General features: G+C 56.8%; 1 pseudogene; it reads right to left on the reverse strand.

The window, feature by feature from the left end:
- Nucleotides 1-1,857: 1,857 nt before the first annotated feature.
- On the reverse strand, nt 1,858-1,976 carry LOC137619352 (5S ribosomal RNA; annotated as a pseudogene).
- Nucleotides 1,977-7,310: the final 5,334 nt, after the last annotated feature.

Genomic DNA, 7,310 nt, shown 5'->3' on the forward strand with positions numbered 1-7,310 from the left:
CCGGGGGAGGGTCTGGAGACAGGTCGAGATGAATGTCCTTGAGTCCGAGCTGAAGAGGTATACTGGTGACTCCCCCCTGTGTCCTTCTTGTGCTCCCAAACCGGCTGCAACTGAGGACAAACTGCAGCTGTTCCCAGAGCTAACCTCTCGATTCCTTTACTGGCAAGAGGGAGAAGGTTTTGGGACATAAGATACAGAATGGTGACTCGAAATCTTGAAGGAATTGGACCGAAGGGCCGGGACCCCAAGATTCTGAGTCTAGCCAACAACTCAGGAGCGAACCTGAATGTTGCCTTCCCCCATTCCTTAGAAAGGGCGGAGTCATATGAGACCAAGAAGATTGCTTACACACTGGCCGCGGCCAGAGTGAGCAGGAGACCCAAGACAGAATACGATCAGAGGCCTGATGTAAAGGGTCTTGAGAAGATCTCTTAAGGGACTAAAAAGTCCGAGCCATGCTCCAAGTTGGAGGTCTCACTACGACTAGGGCAGGGATGTTCGCAGCTTCGCATGAGTGAGGAAAGGTCCAGCGGGAAGGAAAAAGTTATTCCTTTAAGCCTGAAGGTCAGGGAAAGGCTGAGCGACAGGCTTCATTGCCGAGAGCGGAAAGGAGTTTCCTCTCGCCGAAAGGCAATAAGATCGTTATTGCTGGAGAAGAGGCCTCAAGGGAAGAGGTATATCTCCCACGACACCAACCACCAAAGACTCTTTACTTCGCCTGGAAGACCCCTGCGGATGACTATCGCAGATGACGCGACTGTAGCGGGTTGTCTCTTCTTGAGGAGGAGGCGTAGTGTCTCCAGGCATGAAGCCGAAGCGACGCCCCGGCTCGTGAAAGATGTTGCAGTGCGGTTGTTTGAGTAGCCTGTGCAGTGGGAGAATCTCTCCCGGGAGTTCCGTCAGGGGAAGCAGAGGGTCCGGAAACCATTCTGCGCATAGTCCCAGTGGAGCTCTCAGGGCCATTGAAAGGTTGACAGACAACCTGGTCTTGTCGAGACCCATTCTCAACAGACAACAAAGGAGGGAAGACGCAGGCGTCGATGTTGTCCCACCATCACCGGAATGCATCCTGCCAGAGTCTCGGGGTCTGAGACTGGGGGGAAGAACAGCGGAAGCTTAAGGTTCCAAGCTGTCGCGATCAGGTCCCCCAGACCAGGACTGGCTGGTTACTCAAGGCCAAAGACCCCTAGGTACACTCTCTCTACGAGGCTCTGCTCGGATAGTCGGAGAGAACATTGCTCTGCCTGGAATGAGAGAGCCGATGGTGGTATTGAGAGTATCTCAAATCATCTCGGTATCTCTACTGCAGGATGCGAAGGTGTGAAAATGCGTCCCCTGCTGGTTAGAACACACCAGAACCATGAAATCGACGCGCACGGAGCGACTCGGCAGGAGCTGTAGGATCTGTAGAGGGGCCAGACTACGGCGCCTAAGCCTGCCTGAATGATGGAGAGGTATTCTTCAGGTCCTGACCATAGGCCTGGACCGGAACATGCCCCCCCCCCCCCTTTTCTTGGACGAGTCCGAGAACAGCATAAAAAATGTGGGGAAAGGACGAGAATATCCACTCCCATCAAGAGGTTCCATAGGTCAACACCCATTGCAGGTCTAATCGTTCCGCTGGTCCCATAGGGGCCAGAAAGTCCGGTTAATCGTTGCTTTGAAACCACCGGAACTTGGACTGCCCCACATGGAACTTATCCTGAGGCGACCGTTCGGAACTATAGACGGGTCAATGAGGAAAAGAGAACTAGGAAACGTTCCAAGGAAGGGCTGAAAGCTCTGCTTGACTGAGAACAGGTACTGCGACTCTCCTCAGCCTTACCACAGTCAACTGAAGGGAAGGCTCGGAGGAGGTGGCAACAGAATCTGGCGTCCCCAGGTGGTCACCCATCCAAGTACCGACCAGAACCGACATTGCTTAACCTCGCTGGACGGACGAGAAGCGGGGTTTCCAACGTGGTAAGGCCGTTGACTCAATATCATGGCTAGATACTCCAAATGTTGAGGCAGAAGAAGAGAAGGCTCCTAGCAAAATACCATGAACCCCCACTCATGGTAAGCATCCGGAAGCTTGTCCCTGCGCTGAAGAAGGTCGAACCCGAGCCTACCGGAGTTGACCAGACCTCCAAAAGGCGAAGGAGGCGGAAGCCTGCACCTGAGCGGCCATGAGAAAAGCAGGGAGAGTTCTCTGGGGAAAAAAACCTGCGATGCCACGGCGGGATCGCCACACTGCATCTTAAGCAGGAATACCTGCAGTCTAGGCTGAATTCCACGAGCTTCCTGGAAGATGGATGAAATGGAAACTGAAAGTACCCGTCCTTCCGATCCAGGGCCTAAGGAGTCCTGTCGCCTCGTTACCAGTCTGATCGATACTACTGTTCCACGCTGGACGAAATTTCGACAAACTTGATCAGGGCTGAGAGGTCGACTGCGGAACTCCCGTCTCAGATACTTCCTTACAAGAAAGGATCGACTGAAGAAGCCGGGGGTGAAGCCGTCGATGATCCTATGGAGGACCTTCTTCTAAGGCATGGAACATTCTGCCCAAACGGGCAAACTCTTGCCGACCCTATGTCATAGAGGTTCAGAGACACTGAATTCGCTGACAGAGACGGCAGGCGCGATATCCTTGGCTGATCACAGAGATCGTGCAGGAATGGGCATCGGGAAGCTGTCATCCGGATGAGTAACCTTAGGCATCCTCCCAGCGTGAAACCTGCAAGGGGGGGGTGCCAATCCTAGAGTTCGTGAACTCTGCCGCTCCCTCTAGGACTATGCCCCCCCCCCAGGAGAGCCTCCCGTGCCATCTGTTCCTGACAGGAGGGAACTGCAATTGGACACCTTGTCTCAGTTGTCGTAGCCAGTAGAAAGCCCCTTGGAGGAGTGAAAACGGAAGTCGACTTCCTCCGCACAGCCGCTGTCTATGTCTCTGTCCTTGGGCACAAACAAACTCTTCTCAAGGATGGAAGGGTGTCTTAGGTTGTCGACATCCACGGATGAGACACCCGAAAAGAAGCCCTCGGTCATTGCGTCCAGATGGTCCAACATCGAGCTTGCCCGCAAGTTCGATACTTGACGACGAAACGCCAAGGTGCTTGAGCCCAAGAGGAGGAAAATACCCATGACCTTCCTGTAGCTTCCTTGAACCAAACCTCGGGTCGTAACCAAGGAGGAAAAGGACCTGGTAAGCCCCTTTCACGAGATGGAGAAGAGGAAGGGGTAAACAGTCACCCCTTGGCCGATGGAGAAATCTCGAACAGAAAGCCCCCCGCCAAAAACCCTTCCAGGGAATGACGGGGAAGGGCTAACCCAGGTTCTGGAAAGAAGAATGTTGCTCAGACCTCCCTGAAGATTCTTCTTATTCTTGCATGTGCCATGCTCTGCGTTTACGGGGTGAGGCCGTGTTCTGGAAATACACTCCAGAAGACTCGCCAGGCTGGCCATGCTGCGAAAACCCCAATGGGAATCGCGATCGTAATCGCCCTGGAGCTCGCGCGATGGTAAATCAATGATTTGCGCGTGGGCGAAAGTGGAAGCGCCCATGCGCAGGCACGCAGGAACGCAAACGAAGGTGAGCGAAAGAGCGCAGAAGGAGGGCGAGCGTGGCAAGAAGGGCGAGAGCTGGTGGTTGGCGAGCGATAACCCATAGGCAAGAAATGGATACTGCAAGAATTAAGCCGTCGGTTCGCGCGACGGAGCACCGTCGGTCCGCGCGACGGAGCACCGTCGGTCCGCGCGACGGAGCACCGTCGGTCCGCGCGACGGAGCACCGTCGGTCCGCGCGACGGAGCACCGTCCGCCCCCGCGACGGAGCACCGTCCGCCCGCGCGACGGAGCACCGTCCGCCCGCGCGACGGAGCACCGTCCGCCCCCGCGACGGAGCACCGTCCGCCCCCGCGACGGAGCACCGTCCGCCCCCGCGACGGAGCACCGTCCGCCCCCGCGACGGAGCACCGTCCGCCCCCGCGACGGAGCACCGTCCGCCCCCGCGACGGAGCACCGTCCGCCCCCGCGACGGAGCACCGTCCGCCCGCGCGACGGAGCACCGTCCGCCCGCGCGACGGAGCACCGTCCGCCCGCGCGACGGAGCACCGTCCGCCCGCGCGACGGAGCACCGTCCGCCCGCGCGACGGAGCACCGTCCGCCCGCGCGACGGAGCACCGTCCGCCCGCGCGACGGAGCACCGTCCGCCCGCGCGACGGAGCACCGTCCGCCCGCGCGACGGAGCACCGTCCGCCCGCGCGACGGAGCACCGTCCGCCCGCGCGACGGAGCACCGTCCGCCCGCGCGACGGAGCACCGTCCGCCCGCGCGACGGAGCACCGTCCGCCCGCGCGACGGAGCACCGTCCGCCCGCGCGACGGAGCACCGTCCGCCCGCGCGACGGAGCACCGTCCGCCCGCGCGACGGAGCACCGTCCGCCCGCGCGACGGAGCACCGTCCGCCCGCGCGACGGAGCACCGTCCGCCCGCGCGACGGAGCACCGTCCGTCCGCGCGATGGAATACCGTTGGTTCGCGCGCGGGCGAACATTGGAGAGCATGTGCGCGGTCGCGCATGAGCGTAGGCCTGCAGGCACGTGGGCGTGCGGTCGCGCGGGCACGTAGGCGTGCGGTCGCGCGGGCACGTGGGCGTGCGGTCGCGCGGGCACGTGGGTGTGTGGCTGCGCAGGCACGTGGGCGCGCGGGTGAGCACAGGCGGTCGGGAGACCGATGACGCGTAGGCGGGCGATGGCGCATTGACGAGCGATGGCGCATTCTGGCAAGTGATAGCCCGTAGGAGAGTGAAGGCGTGTTGGCAAGCGACGGCGCGTTGGCGAGCGGTGGTGCGTTAACAAAACGCTAGCGCGCAGGTGAAGAATCGCGCGGGCTAGTAGGCGATTGCCAACGCGAGAGACTAGTGATGATTACCGCGCATCGCGCTAACAGAAGGCGCGCAGGTGCATCAGGAAGGTGAATTGCTGAAGCAAGCTGGTAATTAGGCGACCCTAGACGATCAGAAAACCGTTGGCGCCCATTGGTGCGTGGCAAAGAAGGGCGCGCAGATGTGCGCTGGCGATTGAAGAAAGCTGGCGCACAGAAGGACAGAAGTAAAGGTGAGCGCTGGCGAGCAGGAGGAAGATCTACGGCAAGACTCAGCTACCGGAGATCGTGGTCCACAGCAGGCGAGCGCTAGATCGCTACTGATGGTGGTCAGGGGAACTGACACGCGTGGCAGATCGATGGTGATCGTTGACGCGTAGGAGATCGCTGACGAGCAGGTGAACGTTGACGCGTCTAAGGTCGCTGGCGAGCTGGTGATCGCTGGCGAGCTGGTGATCGCTGACGAGCAGAAGGCAACGTGTGGAAGCCTGCGCATAGAAGAAGAGTCCTTGACCCAGACCAGAACCGAAGTTCTAGATCGCGAGGGCGAACGTGGGCGCAAAGGGTGCGTAACAGGAACCAACAGGAACAGCAGAAATGATCATCATGAGAGCGCTCACGAACAGGAGAGCGCTGACGAACAGGAGAGCGCTAGCAATCAGGAAAGCGCTGATGAGCAGGAGAGCGCCTGTGCGCTAACACTGAGCAGGATCAAGAGAGCGCCTGTGCGCTAACACTGAGCAGGAGAGAACACAGTAGAAGGGCGCGCTGGGGAACCCTGACACGCAAGGGAAAAACCCCCGTGGGAGGCAACCCTTTGCCCCGAAGGGATCGTCGTCCGTCGGGAGACTAATGTCCGTCGGAAGACCGTTGTCTGTCCACCGGGAGACTGATGTCCGTCGGAAGACCGTGTCCGTCGGGGAGACCGTTGTCCGTCGGGAAGACCGTTGCCCGTCGGAAGACGAGGTCCATCTGCACCAGGGGCGGAAGATCAAGAAGAAGGAGTTGTAGGCTGCATACGGAGATTCAAAAAGGCGCCTCTTAGCACCCTTATAGGGAGATGAGAGGCTCCTACGACGAGGCGGACGGTGAGCCTTACGGCGAAGGAGGCCAACAGCAACAGCAGCAGAAGAATCCTCCGAAGAGGAGTCTCTATGAGTGTACTCTCTCATGAACGAAAGAGAAACACTTCGTAGAAGAGACTGGTCAGCCAGTGACCTAAAAGGAGCAATCCTCCGAAGAGGGGCTCCTGCAGTTGCCCAGCCCCTTGAGCAAAACTGCAGGTGCGACCGCTCAGCACCAAGAGAATAGTCGCACGAAAAAAAGGCAAGAGAAGAACCCCCCAAAAGGGGAAAAACTCAAGCCTGGACAGGAAAAACTTCCCTCGGAAGGAAAGTAACCCACCCAAGAAGGCAAGCCTCCTGAGAGTTCTAAAATGAACTGGAGAGCTGTCAATCGTCACAGGAGTACTTCCAGGAGAAGGAGACACGCCCCTGACGAAAATCCAAAGGGGAGGCAGCAACAGCCGAATCCCCAGGCCTCAACAAGACAGCTCACACCGTTGCCATATTACAGAAACGAACTAGATCGGTAACTGTAAAAAACAAAACAAAAATCATTAGTACACATTCATTCCCCCGGGAAGGCTCCGAAGAGGAATCCCTAGGGAAAGGAAAACAAGAATTACACAACAGGCATGTGCCCTAACAACCACTTACACTCACGGAAGGAGAGCTGTAACCAAAACAGAATCATAACAATTATAATTATGAAACTATGTAATTATGTAATTTAAAAATGAATGAACACTAAAGAAAGAACAAAAACCCCGAAAGGAATCGTTCTTCAAAGCTGAAAAATTAACAAATACAATTAGATTCATAAACTAATTGAGACAAAGCATACGGCGTAGCAAACCCCCCCCCCCCCCCCCCACACACGGGAAGGAAGCTACGATAGGCGTAGTAAATGTAGTAAAAGGGTGAACGACCTCAAGAGAGAGAGAGAAAGACCGAAGTCAAACTCGATCGCAACCCATAAAATTACACCGTGGTGGCCTAATCTGCCGAGGGCTCCACGGAGATATCGTACACTACACACACAACTCTGAAAAGGAAACTTACTGATTTCTATACTCAAATATATATACAAACATGAAAAAATTTTTACATATATATTGAGTAAAAGAAAAGTAAGTGATTAAGTAAGGACAAAACAAACAATGGCTGCCAAGCGAGGACAAAGACAGAGACGTCTGTCCCAGTCCGAGCCAAAAGTGAAAGTGAGCTTCACTGGTGTGTGAGGGGGGGGGTAGCTAGCTACCACTCCCCCCCCCCCCCCCCCGCTAAAATACACCCTCATTAAATTCTAATGGCTCGCCATTTCAGCTACGCTAAAAGGTAAACCTAATGTAAATAGCGTGGTTTTTATTTCGGTTACGGAACAAA

The sequence above is a fragment of the Palaemon carinicauda genome, chromosome 25 (genome assembly GCF_036898095.1).
Source record: "Palaemon carinicauda isolate YSFRI2023 chromosome 25, ASM3689809v2, whole genome shotgun sequence".
NCBI classification, from domain to species: domain Eukaryota; kingdom Metazoa; phylum Arthropoda; class Malacostraca; order Decapoda; family Palaemonidae; genus Palaemon; species Palaemon carinicauda.